This window comes from Haplochromis burtoni, unplaced genomic scaffold (assembly GCF_018398535.1).
Source record: "Haplochromis burtoni strain Fernald_Lab_line unplaced genomic scaffold, NCSU_Asbu1 Contig_97, whole genome shotgun sequence".
Lineage (NCBI taxonomy): Eukaryota > Metazoa > Chordata > Actinopteri > Cichliformes > Cichlidae > Haplochromis > Haplochromis burtoni.
The window spans coordinates 1,885,129-1,893,283 of NW_024582458.1; the positions used below are offsets into that span (position 1 = coordinate 1,885,129).

General features: G+C 41.2%; 1 protein-coding gene across 1 annotated transcript in view; it reads left to right on the forward strand.

The window, feature by feature from the left end:
• The first annotated feature begins 1,107 nt into the window (after positions 1 to 1,107).
• Positions 1,108 to 8,155, forward strand: part of cntn3b (contactin 3b) — a 56,102-nt gene continuing 49,054 nt past the window's right edge. Inside the window, exon 1 of the mRNA XM_005941607.3 lies at positions 1,108 to 1,544. The gene's annotated coding sequence lies outside the window, so the exon portion shown is untranslated. The remainder of the gene's footprint in view (positions 1,545 to 8,155) is intronic.

Here is an 8,155-nt window from a genome sequence, read left to right on the forward strand (position 1 = left end):
AAAGCTGCACATATTTGCAAACAGTTGCCCATTAGCACTCTTTCTCTTATGCTCATCAGCTAATGTCCACTTCCTGCTGCCGGACAAGAAGTGGACGGCAGATTTATCCTAATATTTTGGCTGAAAATAGACAGGACAAATGCGTAGAGGACAAAAATGCTGAACAATACCAAAGCACCTACACTTCTGGGTTATAATTAACTTTTAATTTGTATTTATTTATGTTTATTTTTTTATTGTGACTACATTGGTTCCCTTACATGCGCACAGCAATTGGATGGCTTTTACATAGTGATTAGTGCAGCTTTCAGACTGATGACCTAACTGTGTTCATACGCCAGGCGCAGACGTAAGTGGGGAAAATGAGCCTTTATTATTAGCCCGTGTGTTTATAACGAGGATGTGATTGAATTTTTCCTGCAAACACTTTAAAAAGAGCTGTGGGAAATAAAACTCCACCAAAAACACAGTGATTTCGGATGGTTGCATCATGAAAACAATGAAACACAAAGTAGGCAACATCATATTTATAAACCAAGAGCCTCTAAAGCACCTGTGTGTGTGGTCCTGCATACACACACAAACACACACGTTTGTTGTTTGCTTTTCAGTACAGTGAGCTAGAATCTTTATAAGGTTTTATGGTGATACATGGGCACAAAAAACAAACGCACAAAAAGTGTATTTTTTACTTGATGCATTTTCCTCGTAAACACATCGATGTTTCTGGTGGTGAGTTCAGTGACCAGAAACACATCGATTCTTTCCTACTTTCCGTTAATCAGAAGATCACATTTACCCGCCTTCAAGCCCAGGCATGGGTTTATCATAAAAGTTTTTTGCACACTACATTCTAGACATTATGTTACTAAAAACATATTTAGATGTTTTACGCGGCGTTTGTTTCTGAGTGCTTCTTCTTTTTAAAACCGACCAACCCTGTGGTTTCGATCTTTTTCTTTTTTCAATGTATTTATTTTATTTTTGCACTTAAATTACCTTAATTTGAACAATAAACATATAAAACGTGCATTTATGTCAGCTGCCCATAGGTTGGTTGCGCATTACCGTGCATCGATGGGTGTTTTCACGCGTCACCAGTGGGCGCTTCTTCCTGCGCACAAAGAGAGCAGAAGCCGTGTATGCGCACAATGTGAGAGTCTCCGCTCAGAGGCAGCGCTGTCCTCTGTGCTTCTTGGCAGCATCTTGTGGAAGTGCAGTTGGAGGAGGTCGCGGAACACTCTCGGCTCGGCGCGTATCGTCCTCGGCCGGCAAATGTACTTATGATTGTGGGAATTTACCGAGAGCACAGCTTACTGTTAGTCCCTTCCAAGCGAGCAGAATTAAGTGCAGAGCGCAAACACTGCTGGAGCAGAGGGCATCCTCTCTTTTTTGTTCTTGCTTTTTAAGAGGACAGGAGTTACTGTGAAAAAAAGGAAAATAAAGAAAATGAAATAACGTGTGTGAAACAACGCGTCTGACGGATAGTGGGATTACAATCACAGCAGTTTAATGAAGAGGAAAAAATCTGCATCCTAGGACAAGTAAGTGATCCTTGGAGAGCATCACTGCATGCGTGCGTGTTGTCGCCCTAAATTTATGTGCATGCACATACCGTGAACTGTGTTCTGCTAAGTTTTGGTTTTGCAAACATGACAAAAATAGAAACAAACATAAGTTGGAAGGATAGAGCTTAAAAGCTCTCTTTCCTCTGGCGAGATGCCGTTGTCTAAATTTGTGCAAAGGGCACAGACGCCAAATGTGTGCGTGCTGATAGTAGGCACACGTGCACGATGCTGATGATTGCGTTTCTAGATGAGCCTCAAATGGGTTGGATGGTCCTACTGGGATTTGTACCGCTGGGGCTCATTTCCCTCATCTTTAGACAAAGTCCATATGGTGCCGCTCTGCTCAGTCACACAGAGAGAAACAGCATCAGGACCGTCCGCCTGGAGAAAAGCCTCTTTCGAACTTGTTAAAGGCGATGATATCCATCTCCAGGCGGAGGAAGGGGGGAAAGAGCATTGACCTATGTGAATTATTTAAAATAGTTGCTTTTTTATTTTTCTGTGCTGCTGAGTTGTGCCTCCATGCCCTCTTAAATTATAACATTTCGATGATTTTTACCCTTTTCTCTAAAATTTTGCATACTCATGATAGTTGTGCCACACGGGGGATAGTTATTAGAGAAATGATCTTTAATAACGCGACTCCATCCTCTCTCTTTTAATCTTGTTTTCTTCTTTTTTTTTTCATGCAAATCCAAATATTTGCCCATCGGTGGTCTGCACACAAGTATTCCCTTTCTTCCCACCCAGACTGCAATCGGACAGAACAGTGAACAGAAAATGCAGCCGGCTCTGCATCTTCAAAGTATCCTACCATTCAGCAGGGATTGGAATCGTTCTCCCCTCTATTCATGTTTATTTATGGCTGCTTTTCGCATAACTTTGAGAATAACAAGCAGAAGGCAAATGAGAGGTGAGACGTGTCTTTGAAAGGCATGCAGCGAATTGTTCTATAACACATAGCAGGATAGCAGTGCAAAGATGAGCTTGTGCTGTAGCACCGTTTGCTTTCAAAAACCCTTTTGATTGAACCAGAGTGGCAATTACATTCTACAGCCAGTTCCTTTACCTCTGGAAAGGCTGTGAAACGAGTTGAATAGTATAAGAAAAAATGTAAAGAGCCTACTTGAGTGTCTCCTGCTCCTCTTCCTTGACCTCCAGTCAGGTTTTTTTTTTCTTTGCTTTTTTTTTTTAGGGGGGGGGTTGCTGCCTGATCTAGGATGAGGTCTGGATTGCTGAGCCTGATGAAGGGGTTGAGAAATGGATCGCCGCTCCCCTTTCTTCTAAGTGCACTTACTCTCTTACCCCCCCCCCCCCCCCCCCCCCCAACCGTGTGTTAGGCAGCAGCTGAGGCATGCAGCCGTGTTTAACATTGGAGGGGATGTGTGTGTGTGTGTGTGGGGGGGGGGATAGTGATTTTTCACTTGGAAATACACAGCTGTAAAATATCCTGTCCAGATGTGTATTTTAACAAATATGTAAACACGTAAAGGACAGAAAAAGTCAGGGGAGGTCATAACTGAATGTGAATTTTTTTGTTGTTTTTTGTGTGTGAAAAAGTCAACACTGAATGTGAAGTGCTTTCATGCCTCTGCTTTTCACTTAAGTGATCTTTCGTGAGTAGAACTCCTGCCTCCAGCTTTGCTCTTTGCTGTCCTCCAGCATTCAACCCTGACCTTAGCCACAGTTCTAACCGCTGCGTTTTATTCACACGCTCGCAGTGTGACATGTCAATCACATGTGTGAAGCTGCTGCTTTTTCTTTCTATCGTGCGAGGAAACATCTGAGCGTGTGTGTATGGGAGGGTGGGAGGTGTGTGTGTGTGTGGGAGGGGGGGTATTTATGTGATTACTTAATTGTAATTTATGAGCTTTGGGTTTGGCGGGGGGGGGGGCAATTAAACAAAAATGCTAAAGGTGTTTTTTTTTATCCAGGGTTTTTTTTTTTTTTTTAATAATGATGATAACTTTTTTTTTAAGGAGGGATGTGCATTTTATTCCTTAAATATGCATTGGCGTGATTAGGTGGGAGTAGAAAGGTAAAAATTTTTCTCATACGATGTTACAGTGTGTGTTATTGTCTCGAGAGTTGATTTCCTAAATAGAACGATAATAACGGAAGCTGCATAATTTGCTATGGGAAGCACTGCTCACTCACCCAAGAGCCTAATGCTGAGTTATGGCGCAATCAATACCAAACAATTACCCCTTCTTTGCTTCTGTTTTCTTTCATTTTTCTTCCAAGTATTTCACTGCAGGCTGCAAAGTTGTGAAATGCAGATATTGTGCTTTGCTTTTATTTCTACATCATCTCGTTTTTCTTTGTTTTGAGGAACTATAATTTCTAAAAGAAAACCACCCTCAGCCTACTCGGGTCCTCAGTCAGTCAGAGTAAATTCAGAGTCGATTGTGAATTCTTCATTCACTGGCAAAAAGAGGCGAGCAGCTGTGGATTTAGATTGAGTCTGCCCCCGGTGGCACATCCTTGTTTCCCGGGTTCTTCTGCTGAGTGGATTTAATGGAGATGGCAGCAGATAGCCCTGAAGACAAGAACTACAATGAATAGATCATATAATGTAGTGAATCTATCCCCACTGTGCTGCTGGTGTTTTGCATGTTCTGATATAGCTCTGCTGTGCGTTTCCTGTGTATCGCATGTGATCTAAATGCAGACCTTGAGCTGTGATAGAAACTCTCCTTTCTTCCCTCCCTTATTAGATTCTTTTGCAATTATGCTGCCCTCGGGGGGGGAAATGGATGCCTTTAACCACCTCTCCTATCAATTATGCGCCAAACAACAGCCCCACTAACCAAGAAGTCATCTCATTTACTCTGGAATGCGTTTAGCCAATGACTTCCATTAGGTTTAGCTTCTGTGGAGGTGAAAGTGTGATGCCTCATTACATTTGGCAGAGCAATCGTTTGGCCATCATTTCGGCTGAGAAAGCTGAAGAAAGAAAATGCCACCTCGCCGCCACAAAAGCAAAGAAGTCATTTTTACTTTGCTTGGCATCCTCGCTATTGTGTTCTTTCTCTCCTAGATTTACTAAAGCTTTAGATGATATTCAGCTCTGCAAGGAATGACACAGGTGCCGCTTTCTGAAGGTCAAAAGAGTTAAAAAATCGCCTTTATATAAGAAAACCGTTGGATGGTATTATGCAATTTTAATCTAGTTGGACTCAAAGGATTGGAGCATCGGGAGACACTTAAGCTTTGCACTGAGAGCCACTGAAAAACTGGGTATTGTAGAAACACATGCTTCTGTTTGCTGTTTTACATTTTTTAAAAAGTTTTTGTGAATCAAATTCACAAAATACTCCAGGATGAGAATTTATTGCAGGTTTATAAAGGTTTCAGAATGAAGCCGCTCAAGGACAGCTATCCTGTACTTGAGCAGACACTCTGCCATGTGCTGATCACAAACCAGAACATCTTTACTGGGAGATTTTTCTCTCAGGATGTTGAAGTTTGCTGGGATGATGAGCTTGAATCCTCAACTGGCTGCTAATACTACACTCGAACTGAAAAATGCAGCACACACTTTCTTTTCTTTTCTTTTTTTTTTTTTGCTCCAGTAGAATCTCGAAGCGTATAATCCAATGTGATGGGGTTTTAGAGTGGCAAAACGCCCCCTTAAATTTTGAAAGACACCAAGGAAATCCACTCTGGATCTGGCTGCGCTTGCAATTACAGCAAACCGCGAACAATTACTGGCACCGGCACAGTCGAGCTAAGCCAGCTCTGGACATAAAGTTGTGATCAGGCAAATGGCATTATTTTGTCCTGTCTGTAAATTTGACTGTGCATCACACTCCTCTATAAGATTATGTTGCCATGCCTTTCACATCAAACCCCAGCCACAAGCCTGTAGCTGATAGATCAAGTGAGCGGTTAGTATTTAGGTCTGTTTCAAAAAATTTCCAAAGATAGCCTTGGGTTAATCCACACAACAGGGTTGTGTTATAAGGAAGAGGGGTTGGGTTGAATTCTTAATCCTGAGAGGCGTATCACTTTCCTCTCACTGTGATGTAGGTCAGAGCTTGAGCAAAGCCCCTCCCGTGTCACTGATACTACAATTACAGCTCTCCATTCCACCAGCACATATGAAAAGTTTTAATGGCCCCTAACATCATCGATTACTAGATAAGGCAGAACGTCACTTCAGCACCACGTAAAGCAAAGGAGGCGAATAAAATGTTCCACCACAGAACGGCTTCTTATCACGGTAGATGCTGTGATATAAAGACTGGAATGTCCACTTTTGGCTAATTAAGAGAGTTAAATGTGAATCTGATGAAAAGTCCATAAAGCAGTCCCACTGAGTGAGTTACCAGCAATGACCTAATCCATCCAGCGATATTAAGAAGGGGAAATACGCAATAAAGGGCCAGATATACTGTTTGTTCCAGTGAAAGCTCTCTTCTGGCATTACAAAAAACAACCATGGAGAGTTAATAAAAGAGGGCAATAAATGGAAAAAAAAGCAGCCTTTTCATTTTTTTTCTGTCCTTATTTTCTGTCTATTTGTTGGAGTTTGAAGTTTATTGCTAATTGCTGCATTATTTCACACTGAAAAAAAAATCCCATGTCTTGCCTCATTTTGTGCTGGACATATCTGCATTATGCTTGGAGGAAACTGAAAGCCACTGAAAACAAAGCTGAACGCCAGAAGAGGTGTTATCGGAGCATATCGATTCCAGTAGGGCACGTTATTATTCATCTGCTGGAGTAAATCAAAGATGACCTGGAACCTCCAGCTAGAAGAAGTTGTGCTGTACCCACTGCATCAAATCTTCTTTAGAAAAAGTCAGGTAGTGAAGTCTTAGTTTCTCCTAAGTGTTGAGCTTTAAATGTCATGCCACACACTGTAAAAATGCAAAATCCTCAACTTAGTCACATTCAGACTGTATTTTTCACACTTCAGCACCATGGACGGAGCAGGATGTTTCTCCCAGATCAATCATGTTGCTTCTGGAAAAAAAGACCCCCTGATAATCAAGATTTAGCGAGGTCCTTCCATGTACTTTTGCAGTTGAACACGTCTTTCCCCGTGCGTCCTTTTCCTCGCCCCCAATGCCATTTCCAGTCCTTTTTGCAACCAAGCTGGACAATGCAGAGTGAAGCATTTTAGTGAAATTCTTTCATTTCTTCAACAACACCTCCAACCTCCCACTGCTTCACTGTCCTGCTTTTTTCTGGGGAAAAACGCAAACCCTATATTATGTTTTCAGATTACAAGTAACAAGCTGGGCCTGTGTAGTTACTAGTTTGCTCACACCCACCTCTGCTCTGCTTGTTTGCGGGCCCTTTGCTCTAGATTGCATTATTGTAAAGAACGGGCTACGCGTGTATCCATAAAAGGGCGTATTGTTAGTAGATCACCTGCAGAGCTTTCCGCTCCCGTGGGCAGTTTTTTTCCAACTGTGGCCTCACGCTAATTTGCCCTGCTTAGTAAATCTGTTTCATGCTTCCACAAAGTTGGCGGTCTCGGAAGGGGAAGGTTTTAAAAAAGAATGGTCACAACTGGTGCATGAGAGGCTGAGATATTTTAGTCCCTCGTATGGGTCACTCTCCAGAAGGATCCTACATTCCCCATAATGGAGAAAAATACACACTTTTAACACCAAACAAGCATCAGGCTCTCTTTAAACTTTTTTTTTTTGTGAATAATTTCTTTGTGCCTGTTACTCCTTAAAATACACAAGGACTGTCCTTAATGCCTTTTTGAGGGGCTCCACATTTTTATTACAGCAGTTATTAAAACCTTTGATTTCAGGGCTGAGATAGTCACTGGATTATAGAGAATTGTAACGTTAACAAAATCAGAACACAAACAAGTTTAATAAAATGCCTCTGCTGTGATTTCTTGAGCCCTACCATACAGGATTCTAAAGACAGATATTGCTACAGATATTGGTGATATAAAAGTAAAAATCTGAAAAACTGGCTGATAACTTTTTTTTGCTCAGGGGCACAGAACCTGAACAGATTTATTTAACATTTAATATGTGTAGCTATTTGAGGGTTATAAAAAAACAACTTATTTTATTGTTACAAGAAGTCACTGATTGCTCTTTTTGTATTTATTTATTTTTTATGAGCATTTTCAACAAACAAGCAAGTTGCCAATATGGAAGTTGCAGACTGCCCTCTGGTGGACAAATTACACAACATCAACAAATAACATGGTTGAAGGGTGTTTCTCTCCTCTCATCTAAACAGCACATAGCTGTGACAAAAAGCTCACTCGCTGTAGAGAGAAGTGTACCTTACTGAGTTTAATATCATTATGTCCTGCCCATAGATTTTTTTAAGCCCCTAAAAACTGAACATCACAAGTAGAGTTGCTAAGCAGGCAACTAAAAGGTAAACCGAAGTGTGAATACCATTAAAAATCAATACAAGCCCAAGAAATGAACAAGCCTTACTGACTAACTAATTAAGTCTACCTAACTAACTACTGTTATTAATTGCTATTCCATAGTAACTCCAGATATCACACATCTACAAGACAAAATGTTGGCTTATCAATTATTCAAAGGAGCTTGCAAAGAAAAGCGTCTGGACTTCTTTAAGTTGCTTGAAGA